Source organism: Ipomoea nil, unplaced genomic scaffold (assembly GCF_001879475.1).
Source record: "Ipomoea nil cultivar Tokyo-kokei standard unplaced genomic scaffold, Asagao_1.1 scaffold1770, whole genome shotgun sequence".
Classification (NCBI taxonomy): Eukaryota; Viridiplantae; Streptophyta; class Magnoliopsida; order Solanales; family Convolvulaceae; genus Ipomoea; species Ipomoea nil.
Window position 1 is genome coordinate 2,366,109 of NW_017618198.1, and position 16,031 is coordinate 2,382,139.

Below are 16,031 nucleotides of genomic sequence, written 5' to 3' on the forward strand. Positions count from 1 at the left end.
TTTTCAGAACTCATTTTCCAGGTTTCCAAACACACCCTTAGTTGAATTGTAATTACAATTCAAAGAGTAGTGGACACATTTTCATTGTTGTTGGTTAATGAGATTATAGTGATAATAGATCATGAATGTTATGTTTTGATTTGCAATTAAATTAAATATTATATTATACTTAATATTCGAGTTAATTCAACTTTAAGAAATGTACACACCTAATAGATTAAGGTTGGTTCAACGGCCTCAACCTTCAATTAGTAATTTAGGTTGATGTTTTACGCAACAATACTATTTTCCGGTTAAAATATGTAAGTTTAATTTAGAATAGGAAAATGCTTTATTCCCCTACCAGATTTCTTATCCACTATTTTTTGGCAAATCCACACCGCTGTATTCAAAACGACGTCGTTTTGATGTTAAAAAAAAAAAAAAATCATTGCACCACGCGCGTGTTAGAATAATGAACTATTTGAGGTAAGATAATATATTTTATGAGTTAAAATAATATCTTGTATTATGAAATTATGTACCTTATGTTATGAAATTCTCCACTTTACGAGTATGAATTATGTATCTCTTCGTTTTGATTCACAGTTCATAATATTATGTGGACATTGGTTCATGATATAAATTGTCAGAGCGTTATGCTGTGCATCCGTATGCACCATGCATGGTGCATACGGATGCAAAAACGACGTTGTTTTGGCGTCTAACTTAAAAATAAAAAAAATAAAAAAATAAAAAAAAAAATTAGAATTGCATAACTACACATACATAATTTCACTACGCATCTAGAATTTCATAAATATACATCCAGAATTACATAATTACACTTCCAGAATTGCATAACTACACATCTATAACTTCATAACTACACATCCAGAATTGCATAACTACACTTCCAGAATTGCATAACTACACTTCCAGAATTGCATAACTAAAAAATTCAAAATGAATAACATAATGTTGTTGCAGGGAATTAAAACTGAGTTTTTTTTTTTTTTTTTGTAAATAGAACGCGTGTTTTATGCAAAACGACGTCGTTTTTGTATCCGTATGCACCATGCAGGGTGCATACGGATGCACAACATAATTTGCCTAAATTGCCCCATGTGTGCGTGCCTGCGCGGAATGTGTTTTAGAAAATGAATTGGCCCAACTCTGCACACTTGATTGAGGCCCAATTATGGATGATGCTGTATTTCCCGATATGGATTGCTACATCTAAATATCAAACATTGTATTTAGTGAAGGTACATTATTTGTGTAATGAGTGTACATTATATTGTATAATGTATATTTCGTAAAAAAAATAATGTAGACATAATATATTAAAAATGTACTTTTTGTTATGGTCCATACAGCAGTACTGTGTGGACCAATAATTTGCCACAATCATTATTACATGGACCATGGTCTATAAAGCTGTGTAGACCATAAATAAAAAGTACATATACTTTTATTAAATAAAGTACATTATTTTATATATACTATCAAATAATATATTTTATCAATTAATATATTAAAAATGTACCTGATATTCATGGTCCACACGGCTATATGAACTATGGTCCACATAATAATTTGCCATAACCACCTGATGCTTAACTCTCGTATATTGTTGAAACTTTTTGCAAATAACTGCCAAATTGAAGCAAGAAAAAAAAAGTTCATTCTCACTAAGGTATTAACTCAAACTGAAGCAACATGAGTATATTTAAATATGAGAGTATAATATCAACAAAACTACATGTATCCAAACTAAATAACACCAATAAATTCTATATTTTAGTTTTCAGTCAGAATGGTTCGTTCAATTTTTTTTAAAGAAATTTAAATAAATTATAGCTTAATTTCGTTTCGTGATTTTAGAATTACGTACTATATATCTATAATATCTATAATTATTTGTTTTGTAAACAGCCAATTCTCATGTTATTATATTGCGCTGAGAGTAATATAGATTAAGTGCTCAACTATATTATTGTAATCAATTTTATGTTGAGAGATTACAATTTTAAAGAAAAGTGTGTATTACTCATGACTTGAATTTTCTTATTTCATTCTTTTTCCTTGGGAGATTATTTTCTAAATTTAAGTTCCGTTATTTATTTATTTAAGTAGAGAAAGAATTATTAACTTTGGGCATTGGTGGTCCTAATATAAGATGATGGATGTCTTTGATTAGAAGCTAAATGGTGAACACTTTTCCTGCAAAGGGGGTGTGTATTTAGGCAACAAGGGAGCAAATACATAGTGGAAAAGGGGGAGGAGGATTGTCGTGCACTTTAGGCAGGATAGCCGACCTAGGATGATGAATTTTTAATTTGCAAACTATAAAAAGTGTATCATCATTCCTTGTACTCGGATCATTTCTCAACAATCTTTATTGTTATTTAGTGTGAATAATGGGAACATTATTGGTTTGGTTGCTCAAGAATTGAGCACTTTGTAAATGGATTATATTATTACCGGATATCGAATATCTAATATTTAATGTAAAATGTAAAAGAAATTAATAAGAACAAGGACATTAATGAATTATTCATGAGCGGTTTGGTATGTTTTTCACGCGTCACGTGAAAGATAAAGCAGTAAGATTTTAGTATTAATTGTGAACTTTTCAAAAATTTTAATTAAAAAAAAAAAAACTTTAAAAAGAGAGAGAGAGTCACACACCCGTAGAGATTATTATTTTATGTATTGTTTTATTTTTTTCTACACCCTTCTACTTAGAAAAATTTGACAAAAAATTCACATTTTAGATTTACTATTTTGTTTGCTCTAAAGAAGACCCAACATCTCAGCTTCTAAGGGAGTTGTTGCACGAAACCTTCGGGCGATCCCGCAACCCAGTTTCCATTTTTATCCATGAGGACCTCACACCTCCTGCAAGGCTGTCAGTTCATTTTAAATATTTTTTTATTAAAACATCCCATTTTTGTTATAGTATTATCGTTACATGACCATTTCTTGTCATCCGTTAACAAAATCGTTTAAATATCATTAAAACAAACTCGTATTTCCAACACCACGTGGGTGGAGTGGGAGGTGTCTCCTTCCAGCGTTAAAGATGCGTTGTTGTGTGATTTGAGTGCTTTGCTATGTGTGAGTACTATCCCGGAAGGGTGTCTGTTGTAAGGCACCAAGCTTGGCCCTCCCTTTGATCTAGGAAAAAAAAGAACTATTTGACACATTCTCTTAGCAAATTGAAACCTTAAACATATGAGCTTTATGAGAAAAATGTGACCAACACAAAAGGAGTTCTAGGTACACATTCCACGGATTTCCCTTAAAAATTAAAGCATAGACAAAAGGAGCAAGACAAAAAGTAAAGTTAAGGTAAAAAGGTGGTGTAACGGTTGGAAAATCCGACACACAAAGTAACCTTTCGAATTGTCTACTGGTCATTACCCAATGGTTAAAAGGACGTTTGAAGTGGTTTCTCTTCAACATATTCATTTCAAAATGCATATAAATACATTCATTCAAGACTGAAGAAGGTGTCGGTCGATTAAGAGAAAATATTCAAACATTCAAAAAGCTTTCAAGTTCTATACCAAGTGACTAGTGTGAGAGAGCTCGAGCTATAACACCAAATTCAGAATAGAGGTTTCTGTTGTTCACATGAAGGTCACGTTTCATCATCAAGAAGCCAAGTCTACTAGTTGGAGAATCAAAGAATCTTTATTTGAAAACTTGTATCTCTACTCGGTAGAAGTAGAAAGAGGCGGAGTAAACTCGTCTGAAGTTAAAAATATCTAAGAAACTCAAGGTCAGCTTGGCGTTCAAGGCTTGTGTGTTCTTCTTTGTACTAAAGGGATTAGTGCAAACCTCATTTGGAATTTAAAGGAGAATAGTGGAGTAGGTTGTGTTGACCGAACCAATATAAAAACTTTCTCTCTCTCTATCTTTTTACTTATTGCATTTCATATTTCCACTCAAACTCATTAACATTTCGAAAGACAAAACATTACGTGCAAAATAATCAAAAGCAGTAAAAAGAAATTTCCGCTTTGCATACTCAACAAAAAGTTAACTAGAGAAAATTTCAATTTTGGTCCACTGACTATTGCACTTGTGTTAATTGCAACACTTGACTTTCAAAAATGTTAATTTAGTACTTTGACTATGCAATTTCTATCAATTTTGGTCACGCCGGCCAAATCTCAAAATGACCGGCCAAATCTCACCGAAAAAAACTTAAACATTTTAAATAAAAAGGGTAAAAGTGTCATTTCATGTTATTTAAACATCCTTTGGGCTTCCTTCTCTTCTCCGACATCCTTCCCCTCCTCATCGCCGACATCTCTGCCGGAAAGACGTTTTCCGTTCACACAGACAAGATAGGAAGGGAGTTGATTGGCTTTGCATGATTTCTCGTCGCCGACATCTCTGCGCTCCAAAACTACTACACTTCCCCAGTGAATCACGCAGCAGCGGCTATCCAGAGAGACCAGAGACGTGAGTGAGGAAAATTCCTTCGCCAAAAAACCGTAAACTTCCATTGTGAACTTTCCTTGGCAATCCAGATGCCCGCCGTTGAGGACGCTGAGAAAAGCTAAGAGCCAGAAGAAGTAATCCAGATGCCCGCCGTTCAAGTTATCAAGAATCCATCCTGGATTTCCTCCTTGAGTTGTAAAAAATGTCACCACGGTTAGAATTAGCGAGCTCAAGTAATTCCCCAACGCAGTCGTTAAAAGCGATAACGCACTGCACAAGCTTCGCATAGCGTCGGGTGATTGGTCGTAGAAGAACTCCAGTTGCCCGATAAATGGGAAAATTTATGCAGCTCCCAGTAAGAAATATTGAGGTATCTGCCAGAAGATGCTCATTGGTACAGCAACAACTTTGTCAACCAGATCAAGGTCTCTTGCGATCTGCAACCGCTTGATCTCAACCAATGCGGCAGCTGACATGCACAGAATCGAAAGGAAAAGTCTGATTCCAATTCGCTGCAATTCAGAAAATCCCCTTTCCTTGCCGGTGAGCTTCCTAGCAACGGGGACGAGGACAACATCATAGATTGGAACCCAGACGATAACGCTGATAACATCGAAAGATGAGAGATATGCTGCGGGAATATTGAAGGAGCCAATGGAAGACGTCGGGAAAATGCACCGAAAAATGGGGGTTCGACACTGGAAGGAACAAGATCAAGAAGCCGAGAACACCGTCGGGAACAGGAAAGGGGTTTTAATTTGGTCAATAAGTCAATGTCCCAAATTGGAAAAGACGATTTTGCCCCTTCTAATTTAGTTCAAATGTTGATTTCACATTTTTCGATCACAATTCGCCGGCAATTTGGCCGACGTGACCAAAATTGATAGAAATTGCATAGTCAAAGTACTAAATTAACATTTTTGAAAGTCAAGTGTTACAATTAACACAAGTGCAATAGTCAGTGAACCAAAATTGAAATTTTCTCAAGTTAACTATGAAGAAGTAACCATTCAGATCAATTAATCAAATAAGTAATTTTTAAAAAAATTATACAAATCTATTCACTTCCCTCTAAACTTGTAATTTCTCCCACTCAAATCAACACCTTAATCAAAGTTGTGCGGCTATAGAAAGCTGTAATTGTACAAAGTTGGTATTTGGACGAAAATTGTAAATGCAGTCAAAAAATGAAAATGGTGAGGGCTTTTATGTCTGTCATGCTAAATTGGTGAGATGTATTAAAAATAAACGGATTAAAACGGTCGATAATTTCTGACTGTGGCAGTCCCCAATTTATTAATTTATTCGTCTTTATTACGCCTTGTGAAATTTTCAAGGCCTATCGGCTATCTCTACTCTGCCACATTAATTCACCATTTCTTCTTTCCATTTATACTAGTATTTGCACCCGTGCGATGCACGGAATTGATTTGTTGTAATATATTAAGAATATATAAATCGATATATAATTATTTAAATTAGAACATCAAATATTATATAGTGCAATTAAATATATGGTTTGGATCGTTTATATATTTTGATGGTATCATTGCTTGAATTTGTGCAAATAATTGCTCAAATTAATAGCTAATGTCTAGATGTACGCATACGGTGCTATAACTTTGAAGATTTTATTTATCATTGTTTAGAATTTTCATAAATTAGTAAAATGTGCTCGTTCTCTAACAACTCAGTTATAGAAATGAATTGGTATCCTTATTCATTTGTATGGAAGATATATTTTTTTGTTCAGATATATAACAATTTTTTCATTTAAAAAAAAACTTAATATCACCGGTTATATTTACACATTATTGAAACCTCTTTGTAGACGACATTGGTAGTGACAACACAATCCTATTCATCTTCGTCTAGAGCTAACACCTTCAATCCATCAGGACGGATTACTTGGATTAAAATATATAATGGTAGAATATTACTCGATTAGTTATCCTTTTATATTTTCAATCAATTAGTGATATCGGATTCATTTTCAGCCAATTATTCTTTTTTATTTTCAGTCAATTAATCAATTAGAATATCAAATGTAGTGATATTTTTACCTAATTTTCGTTCTATTTTTAATTGATGATGTAGAATTGTAGATATTATTATTAAAATATTTTCGTTTCATTTTTAATTCACCTTTACTATTGTTTAAAATATGCATTTACTATTGATAATGTAGAATATTATTATTGAAATATTTTTCTCCAATTTTTAATTTTCATTCCATTTTTAATTAAAATGCAATGATCTGGTCATTTTTTTAGTCTATTATGGAGCATTTTTTTTTATTTGCAGTCAATTATTAATATTCATTTCCTTTTAAAATTTTCAGTCAATTAGTAATATTAGATTTATTTTCAGTCAATTTTTTTTTTTATTTTCAGTCAATTAGAATATAGATGTATTAATATTTTTACCTAATTTCCATTACATTTAAATTTGATGATGTAGAATATTATTAATGAAATATTTTCGTTCCATTTTTATTTTACATTTACTATTTTTAAAAATATGCATTTACTCCTTCATGATGTGAAATATTATTATTGAAATATTTTCTTTCTATTTTTAATATTCATTTACTTCTAAACAAAAAGGAAACAAAAAAAAAAAGAAAAAAAAAACTTTGGACTTCTCACTCCTTGCCCACATTGATGGCAAGCAATTATGTTTGTAAACATTTTCAAGAGCTCCTTTTTCCAAACATTTTCAATGTGAGATTAAAATGATCCCACATCATTCTTCTTATTTTTTTCTAATTTTAATTTTATTTTGTATATCGTTTTGTTTGGATGATTATGATGATGATGATGATGATTATTATTATTATTATTATTATTATTATTATTATTATTATTATTATTATTATTATTATTATTATTATTATTGACAATTTTAAAAAATTGAGATTGAAAAATTCACCAAAATTTTAACAAATTCGTCATTTTAACAATTTATCTTTAATCAAAACACCAAAAATATTATTTAATAACTTAATAATTTGCTCTAAACTGCTAGAAACTAAAACAATACATACATTTTAGGTTAATCTTTCCAACCCACTAATAATTAATAAATAATAAATAATGAATAAATAAATAAAAACTAAAATAAGAAGACAAATCTAAGGTTTCTTAAATAAGAACCTTTTAACTTCTCAATACTTGCGACATTGATGGACAAACAATTATGTTTGTACCTCTTATATAGAGGAGTTCAAGAGCTTATCTTTTCAAACATTTTCAATGTGGGATCAAAATAATCTCATATCATTTACAAAGGGACGGGCTCCCCTTTGTCTTTTTTTTTTTTTTTTTTTTTTTGGTTAATTTTAATTTTATTTGGATTATTATTATTATTATTATTGTTGTTGTTGTTGTTGTTGTTGTTGTTGTTGTCGTCGTCGTCGTCGTGTTGTTGTAATTTGATTATTTGACAAATTCGACAAAATTTTAACAAATTCAAATGTTTAACATTTTATATTTAATCAAAACACCAAACATATTATTTAATAACTTAGCAATTTGCTCCAAACTGCTAAAAACTAAACCAATACATCTACATTTTGGATTAATCTTTCCCAAACCCCCTAATAAATTTTATAAAAGAAAACTAAAATAAGAAGCCACTAAGATAAGGTTTATTAAATAAGAGTCTTTTGACTCGTTGGGCTTCAATAGGTGAACATATATTATATGTAACAGGTCAATCGAATAGTTATGTTGTGGAACCGTGTCCACCTTGCAAGGTGGACACAATTCTATGTTAATAATTACTGAATTATATGTTCATAATTATAAAGCTATATATTCATAATCTTTGAACTTTATATTCATAATTATTGAACTCTATATTCACAATTACAAAACTATATGTTCATAATTACTTAATTATATGTTCATAATTATAAAGTTATATATTCATAATTTTTGAACTTCATATTCACAATTATTGAATCTCTATATTCATAATTACATAACTATATGTTCATAATTATAGAACTATATATTCATAATTATGAACAATTTTGGAACCGTGTCTACCATGCAAGGTGGACATAGTTTCACATCATAATTTGTCGGGTCAATAGTACTCAAAAATAAAACATGAGCATTTGGACTTCTCAATACTTGCCCACATTGATGGTCAAACAATTATGTTTGTAAGAGGAGCTCAAGAACTCCTCTTTCCAAACATTTTCAATGTGGGATCAAAATGATCTAGCATTATTTACAAATGGAGCCCGTGGATCCCTTTTGTCTTCTTCTTATTATTTTTAATTTTAAATATAATTTTATTTTGTATATTGTTTTGTTTGGATTATTATTATTATTATTATTATTATTTTTTTTTTTTTTTTTTTTGTAATTTGATTATTGATAAATTCGCAAAAATTATAATAAATTCGTCATTTTAACATTTTAACTTTAATCAAAACATCAAAATCAAAATATATTATATAATAACTCAATAATTTACTCCAAACAGCTAAAAACTAATACAACACATACATTTTGGGTTAATCTTCCACAACCCCTACTAATAATAAATAAATAAAAACTAAAATAAGAAGACAAAGTTAAAGCTTCTTAAATAAGAACCTTTTGACTTCTCAATACTTGACCACATTGATGGGCAAGCAATTATGTTTATAAGAGTCTCATTGCTCCTCTTATATAGATGAGCTCTCTCTTTTCAAACATTTTAAATGTGGGATCAAAATGATCCCACATCATTTACAAAGGGTGCCGGTGGCTCGCCTTTGTCTTTTTTTTTTTTTTTTTTTTTTTGGTTAATTTTAATTTTATTTTGTATATAGTTTTTTTTTTTGGATTATTATTATTATTATTGTTGTTGTTGTTGTTGTTGTTGTAATCTGATTATTTGGTAAATTCGTCAAAATTTTAATAAATTCGTCTGTTTAACATTTTATATTTAATCAAAACACCAAAAATATTATTTAATAACTTAGCAATTTGCTCCAAACTGCTAAAAACTAAAACAACTCATATACATTTTGGGTTAATCTTTCTCAAACCCCCTAATAAATTTAAAAAAAATTAAAAAAAAAAAACTAAAATAAGAAGCCATTAAGATAAGGTTTCTTAAATAAGAGCCTTTTGACACGTTGGGTTTCAATAGGTTGAGAAAGTTTACATGTTACAGGGTCAATCGAATAGTTATGTTGTGAAACCGTGTCCACCTTGCAAGGTGGACACAGTTCTATGTTTATAATTACTAAACTATATGTTCATTATTATAAAGCTATATATTCATAATTTTTGAACTTCATATTCATAAGTACGTATTGAACTCTATATTTATAATTACAGAACTCTAAATTCATAGTTACTGAACTATATGTTCATAATTATAAAGATATATATGCATAATTTTTAACTTCATATTCACAATTATTGAATCTCTATATTCATGATTACATAACTATATGTTCATAATTATGTTCACAACACTATGTTCATAATTATAGAACTATATGTTCATAACTTTTTGAATTATATATTAATAATTATGAACAATTTTTGAACTGTGTCTACATTGCAAGGTGGACACATATCCACAGCATAATTTGTCAGGTTAATAGTACTAAAATAAAAAAAAATAAAAAAATAAAAATAAAAAAGTCTTTGGACTTCTCAATACTTACCCATATTAATGGGCAAGCAATTATATGTTTGTAAATGCCCATCTTATATAGAGGAGTTTAAGAGCTCATATTTCCAAACATTTTCAATGTGGAATCAAAATGATCCCACATCATTTACAAAGGGAAGCCACCTTTGTCTTCTTCCTTTTTTTTTTTTTTTTTTTTTTTTTTTTTTAATTTTAAATTTATTTTGTATATAGTTTTGTTTGGATTATTAAATTTGCTGTTATTGTTATTGTTATTATTATTATTATTATTATTATTATTATTATTATTATTGTTATTGTTATTGTTATTGTTATTGTTATTGTTATTGTTATTATTTTAATTTTAATTTTATTTTTTTATTATTACATTATTACATAGGATTTTTATTATACTTAAACAATAATATTATCAATTATATTATTATATTATAGAATATAATACCATACATAATGTTACCAATTATGCAATATTACCAATTAATAGATTTTTTTTTTAATTTCCATTAGACATTTACTTACCAAATAAGCTTTACTACAAAAGTTTGGGCGGGAAAATGAAATTGGATGATTTTGTTTTTTGTTTTTTTGAAAAGGGATGATTTTGTTTTTATATAATAATAATAATAATAATAATAATAATAATAATATATAATATATAATATATATAGATTAATTATTACCCTAATACTTAATTTATAATTCTGATTTTAAAATTCTTATTATTATTATTAACATTAACATTTGATTAGTTTTATAAAAAAAATGTAAATTCTAAAATTTGTATGAATAAATTTAAACTCTAATCCCACGCATTTCCTTATATGATTGTATAATTCATTTTCTATACACATAATATTTATTAAAATGAAAATAGGAAAATTCTATAATATAATTTCATTAATTATAATTTATATTGATAGATTTATAATTAAAAAATTACATTTAAAAATTTAAAAAGTTGCATTTAAATTTTGCATGATTAGTGCATAAGTGTATGTATGATTAGAAATATTCATGTTTTGTTAATTTAATAATTTCATTTCTTTAATTATATTTCATATTTTATTAATTGTAATTTAACTAAATTGTCACAAATATTTCTAGGGAAGAAATCTTATATTTCTCAATTTCTTTAATTATATTAATTATAATTACCAAATATTGTGACAATTACCATAATAATTTCATTAATTATATTACTTATATTAATTATAATATTTGTAATAATCTCTTCCAAAATTTAAATACATTACCATAATAATCACACAAAATAATGAAAGAAAATTTATTAAAATAATTATCTTTAATAAAAATAAGGAAATTATATTAAAAATTAATTATATATTAAGATAAGTATAATTTTTTTCATGCCAATATATTATACATTAAGTATAAAAATATATATGTATATAAATTACCATAATAATTACACCGAAAAAGGTAACAATATATAATTATTAGGTAATAATATTAATAATTAATTATTAAGGTAAGTATAACTTATTTTGTACTAATAATATTATCCATTATATATATATATATATATATATATATATATATATATATATATATATACTTTTAATTTTATATTGATAACCGTAGTCTATGTATATACTTTAAGAAAATATTCATTATTAAAGATTAAAGATGAGATATAATTTAAAAAGTAAGTTATTTATTAGATTACCTAATATAATTGTCTTACTAATTGATTCAATGCTACTATGTATAATTCATATATTTGAAAACTTTTTAAATCGAAATATCCATTAATTGCCTTAATAATTAAAATAATTGTTAGTCAATCAATATTCAATAGTACTAAAAGTATTATTTGAATTTTTATACATAAGATATAATATTATTAAATCGAAATAATTAAATAAAAATAATGTGTCCATATTACAAAAAAATTTATAATAGTAATTTTTATTGCATAATAGAATTTGGCAATTATTAAACATTGTTTATGGTAATTATTGTATGACTTTTAATACTAAAATTATTAGGTAGAATTTTTATAATTAAGGTATACTATTCTTAAGGTAAAATATTGCTTATATATGGTTTACCCGTATTAACCATCACTATATTAAATTAATAAATAATTCTTTTAATATAATATATTATTAAATCTAAACATATGATTAATATTTATTCAATATTATTACGGAAGTATTACAATTATAAATTTTACTCCGTATTAAATTTTAAATGGCTTAGCATATCGAAGCAAACATGGTAAGTCAATAACATTATTTTACATTAGTAAAGTGATTTTATATCAAGGAATGTCAAATGAAGAATAAAATCAAAATAATACTATATTGAAAAAAAAAAAAAAAGCCACAGTACTTAATCATTTTTTTCCTAAAAAAAAAAAATTAAATGGCAAGAAAAACGTCTTGAAGGGAAAGACAAACTACTCTCTTATTACAAAAAATGTACACTTTAAAAATGGAGAAATTGAATCGAAATAAAGTCCAATGCTTTGATATATTGACAACTAAAAAATGCTTTTAATTTCATTTTGGTTTTTATTGTATTCTTAGTATGGTTCCCTTTATAAGTCTATATATATTTACATATACACATAATTCGTCCCTCGATCATAAAACTTTATCATCTTGATGAGCAAGGAACTCTTTTGCTTCCCGATCAATCTTTCTAGATCTGTATCTTCTCCACAAAAAAAAAAAAAGACAAAAAAAAAATATATATCAACATGTTTTCTTATGAACCACTTTTGTTGTTTAAAAACCATAAAATACAAAAAAAATAAAAACAAAACAAAACCCAAAAAGAAGAAAAAAAACAGAAAAAACTAAGATGATGAAAACCTCACCAATGTAAATCACGTATCAACCTCAACTGTGGAAGATCACATGATGATTAGAAGTCTATTGCTTCCCGGTCAATCTTTCTAGATCCGTATAGTATCTTCTCCACAAAAATAGACCAAAAAAAAAAAGAATATATCAACATTTTTTCTTACGAACCACTTTTGTTGTTTAAAAATCAAAAAATACAAAAAAATAAAAACAAAACAAAACCCAAAAAGAAGAAAAAATAAAAGAAACTAAGATAATGAAAACCTCACCAGTGCAAATCACGTATCAACCTCAACTGTGGAAGATCACAGGATGATTAGAAGTCTATTGCTTCCCGATCAATCTTTCTAGATCCGTATCTTCTCTACAAAAATAGACAAAAAAAGAAAAGAATATATCAACATTTTTTCTTACGAACCACTTTTGTTGTTTAAAAATCAGAAAATACAAAAGAATAAAAACAAAACAAAACCCAAAAAGAATAAAAAATTAAAGAAACTAAGATAATGAAACCTCACCAGTGCAAATCACGTATCAACCTCAACTGTGGAAGATCACAGGATGATTAGCAAAAATCAATAAAATAATTAACCTTAGTTGGGGTTGTGTATGGTCATATAAGGTGTATTTATACACAATGGATGAGATCAAAAGGGTTTAGTATTGAAATTATAAAATGGTAAGAGATCTCAAGAAAGGTAAAATCTTTAATATTATTAAAATGCCATATTTGTCTAAATATTTGATATTGCAAAAATGCCTCTAAGTTTTGGGGGGAAAATTTGGCTAGGAGGATTTTACTTTTATATATATATAGATTTCTCATTTCTATTAGCTCAGTTTCACTTATTTATTTATTTATTTTTTTAATACCACAAAAGCCATTAAAATGTCTCACGTTTGCATCACATGTATAAAAATAACTAGCATTTTGTACGCGCGATGCGCGAAAAGTTATACCCAATATTAAAATATTTGTAAGTAACAAAATTTAAAAAATTAGTTAAAATTATATTTTACAATTTCTTAAATTGATAATACTTTTGAATTATCATATATTTGAATAATATAGTGATCAAAACAAAAAAAAAGTAAATTATACTTTTATATAATAATAATTTACAAATAATACTAAGCTAACACTCACATATTGATATGGATAAACAAATAATATACATACATATTTTATATATATATATATATATATATATATATATATATGTATGTATGTATATGGTACACATATATAATTTAACATTCATATAAATATTTAATTAAAATATAATTTATAATTAAATTAATTGTTATATGATAATTAAAAATAGGAAAAAGATATGATAGATGTAGGTGTATGGTAAGATTGGTAGATATATTACAAACTAACGGTGTTATAACGGTGTAAGGGTGATTTTGTCCAATGCAAATGAATGTACAACAATTAAAGCACAATGTATACATTTATTAGCATATAAAAAAAGAACAAAAATTAAGGACATAACTTGTATTGACACTTATTATGTTTTTAGATTAGAAAACAGTATATATATATTTTTGAATGAGGAAGAAAACCTTTTGGAGGTGTAATAATCAAATTAATAAACTGATTAATTTGATTGAAATTGGCTCCATAAAATTGTATATTTTCAAAAAGCAACGTCATATTTTGATGACGTACAAAGCTATTTATATAGGTATATATAGCATATTAGGAGTAATAATTATTGAGACAAAATCATATTCCGTAAATTGCAATTATAATCTGTTAAAGTTGGTGTGGCAAATTTCACCGGGTGTATATATTTATATATCCTTGAGTGATGTATTTGGAAAAGGTAGCTCGGGTTTAATCATTATGCTGTGCATCCGTATGCACCATGCATACGGATGCCAAAATGACGTCGTTTTATTAAAAAACGTGTTTCTTCTCTTTAAAAAAAATTCAGGTTCGATTCCCAACAACAACATTATATTGTTCATTCATTCTGGAATTTTAGTTCATAGATTATGGAAATATAGTTCATTGATTATGGAATTATAGTTCATCGATTATGGAATTGTAGTTCATCGATTCTGAAATTTTAATTTATAGATTATGGAATTTTAGTTCATTCATTCTGGATTTTTAGTTCATAGATTAGATTATGAAATTATAGTTCATCGATTATGGAATTATAGTTCATCGATTATGGAATTTTAGTTCATATGTTGTTGCTGGGAATCGGACCTGATTTTTTTTTTAAGGGGAGACGCGCGTTTTATTAAAACGACGTCGTTTTTACATCCGTATGCACCATGCATGGTGCATACGGATGCACAGCATAATTTGCCGCTCGGGTTAGTGATGACCGAAGGACGGAAGCCCCGAGCCCATAAAGGTTTTAGAGAGAGAGAGAGAGAGAGAACATAAAAAGTTCCCTTTCAAGGATGCCCGCGGAGTATTTATAGGGGATGTGAGGGAACACATGCCGAAGGCTCGGCACGCACGTCACTTGTCCTCCATGCACTCGGTGGTTTAGGTGGGAGAAGGTGTCCACGTGTCGAAGGATATCAAATTATCCAGCAATTATTGAGCTCGGCTTGAACATACGTGCTAATGTTTGCCTTTAGTAGCTGATTGGATGGGCTCAGGGCCCAGCTGATTGTCCAGGCCAGGACCGAGCACAAAAAGAGAGAGTATAGAAGCTTACTAAAGTAATAAAGGCGAGGACCTTGCGGTTGGGTCGACCATGAGATTCTATTCGAGCCGGATCATGTCAGTAAATAACCTTCACTACTTGTAGAGTCGGACCCGAACAGATGCTCAATACATATGAGTCAACAAGTCCGAGTATATTCCTTATCAAAAGTTGTTAATTAATAGGTGAAATAAGCAAAACATTTATCTCGAAAAAAAAAAAAAGTAGAGGGATAAATGGGGGGCTAAAACTATCACTTCAATACAAATTTGGAGAACTAATAATATTTTTAATTGAAGCATGTGTTCATTATCAACTAAAAATCTTAAATTGCATATTTATATTTATATATTTTATTTTATATGCTCAACAAAAAAAAAAAAGAAGGGATAGATTAAAATCAATAGCAATTATAAAAATCTAT